The following is a 6,000-nucleotide window of genomic DNA, read 5'->3' on the forward strand; positions in this document are numbered from 1 at the left end:
GCACCTGAGCATGGGGAACTAGACTTCTAGCAAACAACGTCAGGAGAGGAATAGAACAGGCTTTAAACTAAGAAGAAGGAGAAAGCCGACAGTCAACCAAGCATCAACGATTCGGAAGAAGGTATCCCGTGAAGATACTAAGGGGAAAAAAGACTGGGAAGAAACAATGGGCAAATTACAGGAGTTGACTAACTCAGAAGAGGAGATTAGAAGGATTGTAGCACAAGAGAAGAAACTAAAGACCGAAGCACAGGGAAAGGAAATGAAGACAAGAAAATACCAGAATCTAAATTGCATATATACTAATGCAAGGAGCCTAAGAAACAAAATGGGGGAATTAGAAGCCATGGCCAATGCAGAGGACATAGACATCATTGGAGTCTCTGAAACATGGTGGAATGAAGAAAACAAATGGGATACAGCACTACCGGAGTATAAGTTCTATCGCCAGGACAGGTCAGGATGGAAAGCAGGTGGAATAGCCCTATACATAAAAGAAAGCATACATTCGACAACATTGGACACAGCAGAGACGACCAACAAGCTGGAATCGCTATGGGTTAAAATACCGGGAAGGAAAGGGCCTGAAGCCGAGATGAAGTGAGAATGCAAAACCGGTAACACGGTTATTATGGGAGACTTCAACTATCCCAGGATAGACTGGAGTCTTGGAAGCTCAAAATGCGCTAGGGAGACAGAATTCCTGGAGGCTATACAAGATTGCTTCATGGAGCAGCTTGTTAGAGAACCAACGAGAGGAAATGCCACTCTGGATCTAATCCTAAATGGGTTAAGGGGACCTGCAAAGGAAGTGGAAGTAGTGGGACCGTTGGGAAACAGCGATCATAATATGATTAATTTCAAGGTTGAAGTAGGAATACCGAAAGGAAAGAGAATCATAGCGACAACTTTCAACTTCAGAAAAGGAAACTACAAAGCAATGAGGGAAATGGTAAGTAAGAAACTTAGGAACACTTCCAAGAAATGGCAAACGGTAGAACATGCCTGGTCTTTTTTCAAGGACATGGTGAGCGAGGCGCAAAATCTGTATACCTCCAGATTCAGAAAGGGGTGCAAAAAGAGTCGAACAAAAGACCCGGCATGGATAACTAAAATAGTGAAGGAAGCGATAGGCAATAAGAAAAATTCATTCAGGAAATGGAAAAAGGACAAAACTGAGGGGAACTGGAAAGAGCACAGGAAGTATCAAAAAGAATGTCACCGTGTGGTTCGAAAAGCCAAAAGAGAGTATGAACAGAGGTTAGCCAGGGAAGCACGAAATTTCAAACTGTTCTTTAGATATATTAAAGGGAAGCAGCCGGCTAGGGAGGAGGTGGGACCGCTGGAGGATGGAGAAAGGAAGGGAGTGATGAAGGAGGAGAAAGAAGTAGCAGAAAGACTTAACATGTTCTTTTCGTCTGTATTTACAAATGAAGACACATCCAACATACCAGAACCTGAGCAAATCTTCAACGGAGTTCAAGCAGAAAAATTAACATCCATGGAAGTGAGCCTTGAAGACGTACGCAGGCAGCTAGAAAAATTAAAAATTGACAAATCCCTGGGTCCGGACGGAATCCATCCAAGGGTTCTGAAGGAACTAAAGGAGGAAATAGTGGAACTACTGCAGCAAATTTACAATCTATCCCTGAAAACAGGCGTGATCCCGGAGGATTGGAAGATAGCCAACATTCTGCCCATCTTTAAAAAGGGATCAAGAGGTGACCCGGGAAACTACTGACTGGTGAGTCTGACCTCGGTTCCAGGGAAAATGGCGGAAGCACTGATAAAAGACAACATTGATGAACATTTTGAAAGAAACAAACTTCTGATAACCAGCCAACATGGTTTCTGCAAGGGGAGATCGTGCCTAACGAACTTATTGCACTTCTTCAAAGGAATTAACAAACGGATGGACAGTGGAGACCCCCATAGACATCATATATCTAGATTTCCAAAAAGCCTTTGACAAGGTACCCCATCAACGCCTACTTCGGAAACTGAAGAACCATGGGGCGAAAGGAGACGTACATAGATGAATCAGAAACTGGTTGGCGGGTAGGAAACAGAGGGTAGGAGTGAAGGGCCACTACTCGGACTGGAGGAGGGTCACGAGTGGTGTTCCGCAGGGCTTGGTGCTCAGACCGCTGCTATTTAATATATTTATAAATGATCTTGAAACAGGGACGAAGTGCGAGATAATAAAATTCGCGGACGACACCAAATTATATAGTGGAGCTCGGACTAAAGAAGACTGCGAAGAATTGCAAAGGGACTTGAACAAACTAGGGGAATGGGCGACGAGATGGCAGATGAGGTTCAACGTTGAGAAATGTAAAGTACTACATGTGGGAAGCAGAAACCCGAGGTACAGCTAAACGATGGGAGGGATGTTATTGAAGGAGAGTACCCATGAAAGGGACTTAGGAGTAATGGTGGACATGACAATGAAGCCGACGGCACAGTGCGCAGCGGCGCTAAGAGAGCGAATAGAATGCTAGGTATAATCAAGAAGGGTATTACTACCAGAACAAAAGAAGTTATCCTTCCGTTGTATCGGGCGATGGTGCGTCCGCATCTGGAGTACTGCGTCCAATATTGGTCGCTGTACCTTAAGAAGGATATGACGTTACTCGAGAGGGTTCAGAGGAGAGCAACATGCTTGATAAAAGGTATGGAAAACCTTTCATATGCTGAGAGATTGGAGAAACTGGGACTCTTTTCCCTGGAGAAGAGGAGACTTAGAGGAGATATGATAGAGACTTACAAGATCATGAAGGGCATAGAGAGAGTGGAGAGGGACAGATTCTTTAAACTTTTGAAAAATAAAAGAACAAGAGGGCATTCGGAAAAGTTGAAAGGGGACAGATTCAAAACGAATGCTAGGAAGTTCTTCTTTACCCAAAGTGTGGTGGACACCTGGAATGCGCTTCCAGAGGGCATAATAGGGCAGAGTACAGTACTGGGGTTCAAGAAAGGATTGGACAATTTTCTGCTGGAAAAGGGGATAGAGGGGTATAGATAGAGGATTACTGAACAAGTCTTGGACCTGTTGGGCCGCCGCGTGAGCGGACTGCTGGGCACAATGGACTTCAGGTCTGACCCAGCGGAGGCATTGCTTATGTTCTTAGAAGTGTATTGCTACACCACTTTGACTTGCTTCTACAACTTAAGTGGTATATCAACATTTTAATAAACAATACATGATAAACTTTCCATCTATATAACAGGTTATGTATTAGAAAAGTATTTCAACTTTTACTTAAATTGAAAATTTTCTAACATTAACATTTAGGATTTGGTCTTTTCTGTAAAATGTCTACTTTTCTGTTACAGGACTTCCTTCAAGAATTTGAACATTCTGTCATATAAGTTTGTGTATATTGTATTTATTTTCTCAAAATATGTTTTCATGTCCAAAGTCTGTTTCATTTTTTCTTCTTTTCCAATGTATCTGTTCAAACTCCCTTATTTATTTGCTTCATCTGCCTTGTATATCATCTTTGTTTTCTTCCTGTTAAGTAAATCTAACATTAAATAAAAGGAAAAAAGTCTGCTTCCCTTTGTGTGCATCTTTAACATGATCCTGCCTGTATCAGAATAACCTGGTACTACATAAATCTGGCTCAAATAAACTAACCCTCCCCCCCCTTATATAAAACCATAGTGCAGTTTTTAGCGCCAGCTGCAGCGGTAACAGTTCCAACGCTACAGGGGTGTAAATGGAGATTTTCACACCTTAACTACTCATAGAAATCCTTTCTATTAATATGTTTAATTTCCCTAAGTTAGCTAATAGGGAGGTTGGGTTTTTTCTCTTCATTGGTCAGAAAGTTCTTCAGCTGCAGTGCAAACATCCAAACTAATTATCTCATCCAGTCACTCATTAAAGCTGAGGTAAAATTATGAAAATAAATATTGCTTTTTAATCTCTAACATATAAGCCAAAGAGTTATTTACCAGAAGAATTTTTTCAACCAGGCTTTTATTTAAGCAGCTCTGGTATCTCCAACTGCTCTTAAGATACAGTTCTTAGCTTATTTAGGAAAATACATTTTCTCCAAATTCTGTTCTGCTGCTTTTAAAATGTTCGTTCAGAGAGAATTCCTTTTCCTTCAGAGTCATCAAATGAGAATCTTAGGGCCTCTTTTAAAAAGTTGCGATAGCGATTCCTGAGCAACAAATACAACACAACTCATTCAATTCCTATGGGCTGCATCACATTTGCTGTGTTGGGACTCACTACTGTGGCTTTGTACAAGAGGCCCTTAATAACTGACTTAAAACTGACAGAATTTTTTCTAAATTAACGTAAATATTAGATTTAGGATAAATTCAAGTTACCACTTAATAAAACTTTTAAATTGGTTTATCAAAATTTGTCACTTAGGTCCCTATTCACAAAAATTAATTAATTTTCTAAAATTATCCATTTCTCCACTTTCCACTCAATTTACATTCACTCATATTTCCTTTCAAAATATTAACTTTCATTTCAGTCATTTATCTTTTCAAAATCCTCTCACAGACAGACTTGGCAACACTTCCTAACTCTTCTCTTTCAGCCATTGCTCTTCCAACTGTTGTTTCTGCTCGCAGTTCCTTTTTAGAGCAGTGCAGCCAATCAGCTATCAGCTTACACCTACTTCTAAGCATATACACTATCACTAAATCACTAAATTAAACTGAAATTACTGAAATGTAAATTGAGTGGAAAGTGGGAAAATTAACTAAAAGCTTTGGCCCCCTTCTATCAAGCTGTGTTACGGGTTTTTTTTATCATGGGTCGCTGCGGAATTCTATGAGCGTCGGTGCTTTTACAGCAACAATCTGCAATAAAAAAGCTCTTAATCAGCTTGATAAAAGTGGGCCTTTGATTTTTTTATTCAGACATAACACATGCATAAGTACTGTGTCTCCACTTTGCTTTTAGCCAAAAATGTCAACTTTTTTAGGCATTTATTAGTTTAATATAAAGTCTGATCAATCTCCTTAAAATACAAGGTTAAGCAAATTTTCTGTAGTGCTACACTAACATAGCCTGCTTTCAGGTCCAGTCTTAGGCAGGGGCAACAGGTTCAGTCACATAGGGCCCCATGCTCCTAGGGCCCCATAGCCCAGGCATGTCTGTTCCCTTGTTTTGAAACACCACCCACTCCGTACCCATTGCATTCATATCAGCACTTGCCCAATGGAAGCAATATCTGTGTAAGCATGGCAGGTAGGAATTTACCTTTGGAGGGTGCCGGAGGCTGAAGGAAAGCACCAGAACTAATGATTGTTGTTCTAGCCCCACTGTTACTGCCACATCAGGCTTGGATGGTGGGTCAACCTCCCCTCCTGTCTGCTGATGTCTTAATTTGTAGCTACAACTGCCAGTGCCACTGATTGCCTCTATTTCACCTTCTGGGGCCTGTTGCACCTGACCTCAGAAATACTCAAGATATCAACTCCTGTGTTCTTAGCTCCTGAAGATAAAGGCCTGCTCATCCGGGCCTCCTTCCAGCCCCTATGCTCTTAAAAGGTTCTGCTCATCCTGCCCTCCTCTGACATCATCATTAGCAGTTAGCCAGTCAAACGCTATTTAACTGGTCAGGAGCTATTCGTGACTGGGTAAATAACGCTGAATACTGTGTGGATAAACATTGCTATACTAGGACAGACCAAATGTCCATCAAACCCAGGTTCCTGTTTCCAATCCAGATTACAAGTATCTGGCAAGATCCCAAAGAGTAAAGTAGATTTCATGCTGTTTATCACAGGAATAAGTAGTTGATTTTCTGAAGCCCAGCTAAATAATGGTGCATAGACCTTTCTCCTGGGAACCTGTCCAGGAAGTAACTTGAGAGGGAGAGCCGAGGCCGGCGTGAGTAACAGGTTAGATGTGGTGCTCATGCCGGCAAAGATCCAAGGAGGTATGGAGGGCAGAGTGGAGGAGAGGTACCAGCGCCCCCACCAAGATGGTACCTGGGGGCGGTCTGTCCCCCGCCCCCCTTACTA

The 6,000-nt window shown here is 41.8% G+C and overlaps 1 protein-coding gene across 1 annotated transcript in view; it reads right to left on the reverse strand.

Moving 5' to 3' along the window:
- The window catches only part of LOC117345689 (free fatty acid receptor 2-like), a 51,244-nt gene extending 45,901 nt beyond the window's left edge, over window positions 1-5,343 (reverse strand). Inside the window, exon 1 of the mRNA XM_033914712.1 lies at window positions 5,234-5,343. The gene's annotated coding sequence lies outside the window, so the exon portion shown is untranslated. The remainder of the gene's footprint in view (window positions 1-5,233) is intronic.
- Between the last annotated feature and the right edge of the window lie 657 nt (window positions 5,344-6,000).

The sequence above is a fragment of the Geotrypetes seraphini genome, chromosome 11 (genome assembly GCF_902459505.1).
Source record: "Geotrypetes seraphini chromosome 11, aGeoSer1.1, whole genome shotgun sequence".
NCBI classification, from domain to species: Eukaryota; Metazoa; Chordata; class Amphibia; order Gymnophiona; family Dermophiidae; genus Geotrypetes; species Geotrypetes seraphini.